Raw genomic sequence first — 11,303 nt, forward strand, 5'->3', positions numbered from 1 at the left:
GACTAAAGAACTTTTCTTTTTTTGTTCTCTCTTTCTTCAGAAGAAATAAACATCGAAATGTAGATTAATAACGGAGTAGGTGATATTTATATCTTTAATACTGTTAAATTTATTTGTTTATGAAGAAATATACATTTAAATGGGACTTCTCTTTCACTATAAAAATGCATACTTAGTTTCTCTATACCAAGATGAAAATAAAGCAGCTCATGTATAATCTATCCATTTACGCCATAGAAACTTGAGGTTTTTGCCAAAAGGATTAATAAAATATTGAAAACGTTTTATGCATTACTATCCCTTAAAGCAGTTGCACATGGACTAAAAATATTGTTCAGAATCTTAATTATCAGTAATAACAAAACAGCTTTGTGAGCTTTTCTGAAAGAGACGTAGAGAGAAGAGGAAAAAATAAAAAAAAACCCAAAATTGAAACAGAAATGTAGACTAAATGCCATGATTTACAGAATTCTCTCTCTCTCACGCACGCAAACACGCTTGATGATATTTTCATCTATTATATGATACACATAGTCCTAGACCTCAAAATGTTATGCACAAGCCGCTCCCCACCCCCTTTCCCATACAACACCGCCCCTTTCCCCCACCCAAAAAAAATTACAAACGTAGTCCCTTCCTCCCCCATTCACCCAACAAAAAAAAAAAAAAAACCTTGACCCACATGAGGAAATAAAAACCCGCGTAACAGGGGCCATACTCAAAAAAGTATTTTCGAGAACACTTCAAAGCGGAGAGATGAATTATTAAAGCAGATTATATTGTTGCTTTTACTTAATTTTTAAAACGGTATGAATAATACTTGTGTAGTATGCAAATGAATACTGTATATATATACTCATTCACACACGCACGCACAAAACGCATAAACTATTAAAAATGCATCGTGAGTAATATATATATAATATATATGTACTGTATATATACATATATAAATATATATATATATACATATATATATATAATATATATATATATATAAATATATAATATATATATATATATACATATATATATATATATATATATATATATATATATATATATATATATATATATATATATATATATATATATAATCAATATCTGTTGAGTTTTAACGATATTCCTCCTTGATCGGTCGTGTATGTTATTTTCCAGGGAAGAATACTCTTTTGGTCTTAATATAAAGCTGAAACGTTGCAAAATAATTTAAAGAGCAAAATTTTCTGGTCTTTGGTACTCTCCAAAAAAATATTAAAAAATATTAATTCTTTTGCGCCAGGGAAAAATATTTATTGCTTGTTACTCCAACCATAAATAACTTGCTTACTAATTCATTCCTTTGGCCATTTTGTTTAAAAGTTAAAAACACATGATCAAGGAGAAATATCGTTAAAGCTCATATATACTGATTTTTAAATTGTTATGCGTTTTGTGCGTATATATACATTTCATATAACACTATTATTCATATCGTTTTAAAACTTAAGTAAAAGCGACAGTATAATCTGCTTTAATAATTCATCTCTCCGCTTTGAAGTGTTCTCGAAAATGCTTTTTGAATATGCCCCCTGTTACGCGGGTTTTTATTTTCTCATATGATTCAACTTTTTTTGTGGGGGGGGAGGGAGGAACGGCGTTAGGATGGGGAGGACTTGCGCTTAATGTTTTAAGCCTGGCACTATATGTATAATATATTAGATGGAGATATCATCAAGTATGCCTTCGTTGAGAGAGAGAGAGAGAGAGAGAGAGAGAGAGAGAGAGAGAGAGAGAGAGAGAGAGAGAGAGAGAGACTGTAAATCAGTGCATCTGTTCTACAGTCCTGTTTCGTATCTGAATTTTATTGCTGTTTTCCCCTCTTCTCTCTAAGTCTGTTTCGGAAAAACTCACCCAGTGTCTTCAAAAAGAAGCAAGGTCTAAGCTGGGTCTAATGGGTTGTTCAGGCTTCACCCACCAATATAGTTGAATGTCGAGGGTTAAAGACATTAGGAAAAAATCTCCTGCAGAATTTACCTGATCTCCTGATGTTTGCAAATGAATACAAATCTTTCTCGGCTTATTAAACCTTCAATTGTTGTACATCTACTCCGTTACTTCAAGGTTCAGGTAATTACTAGTTCTGTTTTGCTGTTACTGATAATCAGGATTGTGAACGATATTTTCAGTTAATTTGCAAGTGCTTTAATGGGTGTAATGTATACCACATTTTCATTATCATATGCAGTAGTCTTTGGGCAAAGGCCTCAAGTTAGTATGGCGTAAATGAATAGAGTATACATAGACCGTTTTATTTTCGTCTTTGGTGTCGAGAAACCAAATTTGCATTTTCCAGTGAACGAAAGTCCCATTTGAATGCATATTTCTTCCTAAACAATTAAAATGGAAAGATATGATATAAGTATCACTTACCTCATTATTAATCTATATTTCGAGGTTTGTCTCTTCAAAGAAGACTAACAATAAAAAGTTTTCAGTCATTATTATAAACTAATAAACAAAGTTTTCAGCCATTGTTATAAAAATTTATATATGACCATTCCCAGGAAAAGTTACTTCACATGAGTTTGTTTTGTTTGTGTTCAAAAGTGTGAGTACTCTTACATAAATATAGCCTAATTGCCAAACATCACGAACCATCACTTGGTTCTTAAGGTTCAAAAGAGAAAAAATAAGATTGGAACTAGAAAATCAGGCAGTAAAAATTACAGACAAAGGAGGAAGGAACAAATTAAGACCCACGGTAACCTTAAAAGCTAATTTATTATTTACAGACTTTACAGTTATATACATTTTATACAAATGAGTCAGTTTCAAAAGTCAATACATAAATGAGAACAACATGAATGACATAGCAACAAACACCATAAACATTAAATAGACAAAAAGACAAATACAAAATAAACTCAGTAAGTAAATATTAAACCGTTCAAAAGCATCAATTCAAAAGCGTCATAGACAAATACGAAATAAACTCAATAAGTAAATATTAAACAGTTCAAAAGCATCATAAATAAACAATAGCTTTTCCTGAGTCAGTTGATCATTTTAAAAACGGAAACAGCAAAACACCAACACCTACAACTGCAGTGTTAAATACTCAAAATTCCTGCACAACGCTCACACCATAATCAAATTAAACAGGCAACAAACCCTCACACTTAAATTCTTCAACACAATACACACGTTACCTTCAATGAGCGGGGTTACTCAAAAATCAAAACAAGTTACGTCATCAGACGAAATCAGTCTAGTCGTCGCAACACAGGAGCGATGCCAAACAGACAGCTACACACTGCTTACAAAGTGGATGCCAAACCGACACAGTGCCAGACAGACAGCCACACTCGGTCGGACTGTCGAAACAGCAATAAGCTGCGAATGGAGACGATGCCCCCACAGGCACAAGGACGGGATGGTCCTCCAACATTCTCGTCGAAGTCACGGACGATGACAAAGTTACAGACGAAGTACGAACTTCCTTGCTTAACAGGTAAATCATACCTGAAGAGCTGCTTCATTACTGACTCTCTACAAGCATGAGACTAACTGCTCGATTCCTAGAAAGTTAGAAACTGACTGACGAGTGACGACGTCCGGCCCAACTCCTCAGACGTCGACAATCCTGCCAGCGTGGCAAGACTGAACAGGAGAACAATCAACACTCCGATTGTTTCAGGGGAACAACCACAAAACCTAAGACCAAAGCCTGAAAATAGTTGGACGAAGAAAACATATGAGGATTTTTGAAATATCGTTTCAGGCCACTAACGACTGAGCAGGGAAAGTAAAGTCACCATTTGATGAGGAAATGTAACAAATTAAGTAAGGCAGCCGAGAGTTGTGAAACAGAAGAGCCAGCCATAGGCTAGAGAGAGAGAGAGAGAGAGAGAGAGAGAGAGAGAGAGAGAGAGAGAGAGAGAGAGAGAGAGCAGTCAGTCTTTAGTGGGTGAAGTAATACAGGAGGCAGGCTGTTGCACATGCGTGGGGGGGGGTTTAGTAAGGTGGTGGGCGTTTGACCTCGAATGAGCTCCTTTTGAAGTGAAGACGCTCTTTTAGATTGGTCGGGCGATACTTCCCTTTCATCTTCTCACGGGCGATCGTATGACCCATGAAGTCCGATAATCGTATTCTTTCGGCTTCCACCATTTTTGAAAGTCGGTTTCTTTCATCTTTGCGAAATACTCTAATCGAGAGAGAGAGAGAGAGAGAGAGAGAGAGAGAGAGAGAGAGAGAGAGAGAGAGCATGCCGTAGCATTATTTAGAATACCGAGGAACTGTAAATAATATGGAAGAAGGTTCCTAACATTAAGACTTGAATAAGAATTATTTTTACCCTTATTTCTTTAAAGTTTCGATCACCACTGGATCAAAGCTAGTTCATGTGCTGCTAATTCTTCTTCGAAAAGTTGGGCAGGCTCAAATTCTCTTTTATTTTATCTTTTTCAACGTTTCTTTTTATCTTCTTTCCCTGCCCGTCTTCAGTAATCAGTCTTATGATGCTCAAACAGTTTCAGAGAGGCTGTTCTCTTGGAAGAGGTTTCAATTTTGTTACGTGAAAGAATAGCATCAGAAGATCACACGAGCGTTATGGATTCTTTTGGTTATCAGAATTTCAGTCAGTCAAAATAATGCTTCCAGAAAAAAATGGAAACAGACAGGCAGTTTTATTTAAAAGTAGTCAAGCTATACCGAGTGCTATTGAAAGTTCCTCCCTATACGATTAGTTTAAGCGTTGTACACTACGAGAGAGAGAGAGAGAGAGAGAGAGAGAGAGAGAGAGAGAGAGAGAGAGAGCATGAAAATTGCTGAGAAATCCAAAAATTAGACTGAAGTTACTTTACGTAAATCTTCATTTACTAATGGCATCATGATGAGCATTTATAATAAGAGCAACATTTAGTAAGCTTCCTATTATCTTCAAAAATATGTTGAACAGAATTCGTGAAATACAACAACAGCAGCTCCATGCGCACGGCATTCCTTTTTCTTCATACTCCTGATCACTTATAATTATTGTAAAGAGTGTTAAACGAATAAATGGAAAAATATATAGGAAAAATATGGCTAACAAGAACATTTTGCAACGGAGACCAACATCATCGTAGTAGTAATAGTTCGTGTCTGTTCATGTTCTGTACTTGTTTGTAACTATTAAAGAGTTGGTACAAGAAATAGGAATGACAAAGAGGGAAAAAAAACGAGGACTCCCAGGAATACTTTATTGGCACATACTGTTGGACATTTACTGAAAGGAAAAGAGAAATAAAGTTGAAAAGGGAAGAAATAAACGAGGGACTCCTGCCATGGCTGCTCAGTTTCCATAATGGAGGAGAGGGAATCCTTTAGTGATGTCGAACATTTTGCTTCGATGAAGAACCGATGGAAAATGCTGCTTTTGGTTCTGCTTCCGCTTTTGTTTCTGCTTCTGCTTCTACTTCTGCTGCGAATGAAAGGGGAGAGGGAAGCTCTCTCCTTGTCAGGGGCGGCCTGAAGCTTTTCACGCAGGTAGATAGGAGGAGGAGGAGGAGGAGGAGGCAGAGGCAGGTGTATTTCCACCTTTGAACTCTGAAGGGGCTTTTGGGAGAGCTTTAGAAATCCCGTCGTCATCGAGATGACCGGCAGCGTCGTTTTCCAGGTAACGACGTTGTTGATGCACAGACTGACTTGCTTTTTGAAAGAAATATATATATATATATATATATATATATATATATATATATATATATATATATATATATATATATATATATATATATATATATATACAGAGAGAGAGAGAGGTAGCATATTAAACATAAAGGATAAAGCACAAAAATTTGTCCAAAAATATTCTGATACGAGACGCGACACCATAAATTGCATCAGCGGAATAACTACATGTATTAAAGACCTTAGGAATGCAACAACTGCCGTGTAACTCGAAAAATCGATAATTCCTTTTGTATTGGAAAACACGACAGATGGTTAAGAAAAAAAAAAAAACAGCAGAAAAGGCATTCTCAGAAGAAGCACCACAGTATGTTTTTAGTTCTGAGGGCAAAGTCTTTGGCGCTTTTCTATTAATTTTTTGGGCTTCACATGACTAAGATGTGAAAGATTTTAACGTAAACACCTTAATTAATGTCTAACATGTAAGGTTTAAGTGGAGTGGTTTTGTTAAGCTCCTTCCAACGCCGCGTTACGTTAAGGGCCTCGATGATGATGATAATAATAATAATAATAATAATAATAATAATAATAATAATAATAATAATAATAATAATAATAATGACTACAGACAGAACATAAGGAAAACATGTCCAATTACGGAAAGGAAGCCTTATTGAACGTACGACTGATATCACATTTCAGTGGTAAAATAAAGGCTTAACTAGGTTGCCAAATGATTACAAACTATGAGAAGAATCAAAACTGTAAAGTGATTCATTGATTTGTATCTTACTGAAAAATTTACAAGGCTCTACTATTAAATACGGAATTTCTGGTAAAATTTCTCACTGTCCTCAGTTTCGTATCTTTTCACTCTTGTATCTCATTGCCGCAAACAACCGCCAAGTCGTAAACTCTGGATATTGATGATCTTTCACAAGAGCTGAAAAGGTTTATGCTCTCTTGAGCGCATCATGACCTTGGCTTTAGCATTGATGAAGTTCAGTGAATTCATGAATTCATTCATTAATTCGCATAAATTTTAATCAAGATTATAAATCTGTTTTTGTACATAATAGAATTGTGGTCATTCCATGTTACAAAATTACAATGCTCTCGGCTTGTTACGCCGTGGCATAAAACTGATTTTGAAGCAGATTCCAATTAATTGTTTGATTCATAAGTTCCCCCGTTTAAAAGACTGTTTTATTAGTTACTTCTTTGTCTTGTTAGAAATTAATTAAATTTCCTTGTAACATTAAAAAAACCTTTTCATTTGAAGAAATGAATAGATGAATAAAGCAAAATTTACTTAAACTATTAAACATTCAATTCACATGTTTTCACAGGCAGAATTATAGCATACTTGTTGCATAAGAAGATTTCTTGAAATGTTAGTTATTTTGCTATCAATATATCAAATCTTTCTCTCTGTTGTTTAAGCACCAATGAACTACGACATCAGAGTGATCATTAGCCATTATATACTGTAACCCAAAAAAGTTTCAGTGATTTATCTTAAAACACTCCACTGCCAATATGAAATTTATTAAAATAGCTGATAGCCATATCAATGGTGATTTCACTTTTTTTATTCGCTTCCCTCATCACTGATTGCCCGTCTAAATTAACTGCTACACTAATGTCCCTTTGTTGATTGACTATTTATTATTCATTCATATTTATTACTACTACCATCAAATTACCATTGATGGATTTATCGCTTGCAGAATGACCTAGTTTAATGATTCTTCCGAACTCCTGTAATCAGTTTTACAATGTAGATGTTTAATAAGTAAGATTCCTCGTCCAAATCCTGCTGTACTTGACCCCTTTCATTTATTTTTTCACTAAGAATTGCCCTGATTGTATCATAACCCTTTCATGGGGCAAATTACGACCCCATGGAAACTTGTAATTGTCCTCTTCATGTATAATTTCTCTTTACTTTATGAAAGGGGAGGAGAGGAAGGTTAGGAAGCTGTTTCAATATACGAGCATCTCTCTCTCTCTCGTCAACCTTTATACAAAGAAATTATTTTCTCTCCTAAATCTAGTGTTTTGTGACACAGACGCTCAGGTCCATAACTCAGACCTTCCTGTGCTGTTATTATTCTAAGCTCGCAAAAATATTCCCATCCCATTTTCAGTAACTTCCCTTATTTTGCATTACATATATTTCGTTTCTTTCCCTGTTCCTCTGCTGTTCATGATTTCATTTCGAATTCATTCCCCTCCATAACATTTCCATCCTCAAATTTGATCGTGGTTTCACTCGTAACTTTTCATCAATATTCCGATCCCCCCTTCATTCTGCTGTTGGTTATTCCCATTACTTTGTCAATTCATTCCTCTCTGTATTCTTCTGCTCTGTTAACAACTACTTGACTGTTCCCTGTATTTCCATTTTTTTTAATTATACTCCGTGCATTCGCCCCCTCAACCCACCCGCCCTCTGTGACTAAAAGTCGATTTAAGTTGAGTGAAGAGCTCTGTTGTTGAAGTGTTTGTCACGGGAGTAAGTTTGGTTATATGCATATATATGATTTTCTTGTTGTGTGATCTAAAGTTATCGTCTTTTGTGTATATTTTCCCTTTACCTAGTTTTGATAATGAATTTCCCTTTAAGTGTTTGTATATTGTTTGTAAATAATTTATATGAAAAATAACATTTCCTATTACAGTACCTCATTTTCTCTCTAAACACCGTATTGGGCTTTAGTTTTTATGTTAATATAAACCCTATTTTATAAAACAATTCACTTCTGGTTTTCATACCTCGAACCGCAAATTGCATCTGTCACTTTTATGAATCTTTGCAATCCATTATTACAAGTTAAATTTCTTTGCAATATTAATGCAAAAACCAACAGGACGAAGAGATAGCAGAGCAAAAAAAAATGGACCTACGCCCTGAGGGAAACGGCAGATATCCCTCAACGACGGACTTTCATTAATATGGAAAATCGGAAGCAAGGAGAGAGCTCTAAAGCTCAGTCCTAGAGGGAGAGACAATCACCAAAAGGCGTAATCTGGAGACTATTAATTGAAAAAAATTCTTCTTCAAGGTTAAAATTATAAGATCGATCTATCTCCTCTACTGCAAGGGACCTTGAACAAATGGTAAATCCAGGCGTAAGCTACTTTTCGTTCGGACTTCACTTTCGATTTTTCATTTTGCTTTTAATATTGTAAAAAGACACTGACAATTCTCGAGTAAATTTTGCAGTTTTTCGTATACTGTCATTCTCAATCATTTTATAATACTGTGCGCACTTATGAAATTCATAAGTTATAAATTCCAGCTCTGCGAATCACTATGTATACAGTACACATACTGATTCTGTGATCACACAAACCCATTTAAACTATACAAAGCGAAGCTTTAATGAAACCGTATCTAATTTTTCTTTGCTTTCATTATCAACGTAAAATATCATTGCATTTATTATATCCAGGCAGGAACCATTGTCAGAATCTCACGCCAAAGGCTAGTTTTATGAATAATTGTTCCAGCGTGCTACGTATTTGAATTGATACACAACTGAACTCACAAAACAAGTTACCTTAGGCAAGATGAATCATCCTGGTGAACAGCTGCGTAAGTTGTGATTGCACTTTATTGTAGCATATTTGTTTTGTGCGTATTGTCAGGCATGGCATCAGAACTTTCATGAACGGATTTTATATGTTTTTCTCTCTCTCTCTCTCTCTCTCTCTCTCTCTCTCTCTCTCTCTCTCTCTCTCTCTCTCTCTCTCTCTCTCACCCTGGGCGCTTTGCTCTTAGGCTTGTTGGATCCTAGTTTTCCAAAACCAGAGTTGCTAGTTCCTACATCGAAGGTCTTGAATAAGAATTCCTTCGTCTTAAATCTCAATAGATTCATTAAAATTAGTATTTTGACTCTTCTTCCTTTCTCGTGTTTTAAAAAGCTGTAAGATTTCGTCGTTTACAACAACAACTGCGTTGTTCTTTCCACCGAACATTATGTTGTTTCTCCCGTATTTCTAATCAGAGCAGATTACATTATCAAAGGAGTTTGGCCGAAAACTCTCCGGCGTCTTGGATGCAAATGAAGGGTTTCCGTGATTTCTGTCAGTTTAATCAAAGCAGATCTTCCCATTTTTATTTGTTTTCCTTGTCTTTATTTGTGCTGGGAGAGAAAGGTATTGCCATTCAACTCTTTGGACTGCAGGTTCATTTCCATCTCATCTGGGAGAGTCTTCTGTTTACCTACACATTTGTGTACTCAGAGTAAACCCTCTTGTTCCGGCTGCAGTTCTCTCTCGAGTCGACTGCCCCTTATTCGTAAAAAGTGAGAAGTCCAGATGCTGATTGAGAAAGTTGTTGGTGGGGAAAAACTGTTTGCTTATGCTCAAGACAGTCTCTCTCTCTCTCTCTCTCTCTCTCTCTCTCTCTCTCTCTCTCTCTCTCTCTCTCTCTCTCTCTCTCTCTGTGTGTGAGTCTGTACTGCTGACCTATAAATCCTTCTTCTGCTTTAAGCTTCAGCAAAAGATTATTTTTTAATAATTCTCAATTAATTTGTTTCGACAGTTCTTCCCTATCAAGTTTTGTACTCAATTTAGATATAATTAGGTGGCATTATTATGTAGTATGTCTACAACAAATCTCTTAATAGAAAATTATGCGAGAAATTTTTTTGAAAGTCATTGATGTTATTTTCACGATTGTTTTCCATCTTTCACTGTAAAAGTAATATACTTTTGAGGATTTATTGAATTTAAAAATACAGTCTCTCTCTCTCTCTCTCTCTCTCTCTCTCTCTCTCTCTCTCTCTCTCTCTCTCTCTCTCTCTCTCTCTCTCTCTCTCCCCCACCCTTCCGTTTAAAATACTTCACACATGTGTGATATGATAAATTAAAGCTATGTAATCACGAAAATATGAAAAATTAAATGTCTCTGCAACACACAAAAATAATTGAATTATTCAAGGGTATTTTTTCCTCCACGACACATTAATTCGGGATGTATAATATACAGAGCAGAATGCAATTTACTCTGTATATTAAACAGCCCAAATTCATGTGTCGTAGAACCAAAATACCCTTAAATAATATCTTATGTATTTTTGACAACTTCATAAATACTTTAAATTTAATGTGCGCCAGCTGTTCGTATATCTGAATGTTCACTGTATACTATCTCACGAATTACTAACACTTTAAAAAACATTTCCTTCCTGGACGACAATTCATGGAAATGTTTCAAAGTATTTGGCCAAATATAATGGCGTGCCATTTGTTTTAGGATCTTTAGATTTGAAGTTTCAAGAATTATTATTATTATTATTATTATTATTATTATTATTATTATTATTATTATTATTATTATTATTATTATTATTATTATTATTATTATTATTATTATTATTCAGAACGTGAATCCTATTCATATCGAACAGGCCCACAGGGGCCACTGCCTTGAATTTCAAGCTTCCACCGAATATGATGTTCATCTGAAAGAAGAAACAATAAGTAACAAGAAATAAAATAAAGAAGAGATCAGCTATTAGAAATGGGAGAATAAATTAACAAATTAATAAATAAATTAGATTAACAAATTAATAAATAAATATATAAAAATGGAAGTAAAGTATTAAAATCCAAGGAGAATTGTTTTAGGGTAACAATGC

This window comes from Macrobrachium rosenbergii, chromosome 41 (assembly GCF_040412425.1).
Source record: "Macrobrachium rosenbergii isolate ZJJX-2024 chromosome 41, ASM4041242v1, whole genome shotgun sequence".
Taxonomy (NCBI): Eukaryota; Metazoa; Arthropoda; class Malacostraca; order Decapoda; family Palaemonidae; genus Macrobrachium; species Macrobrachium rosenbergii.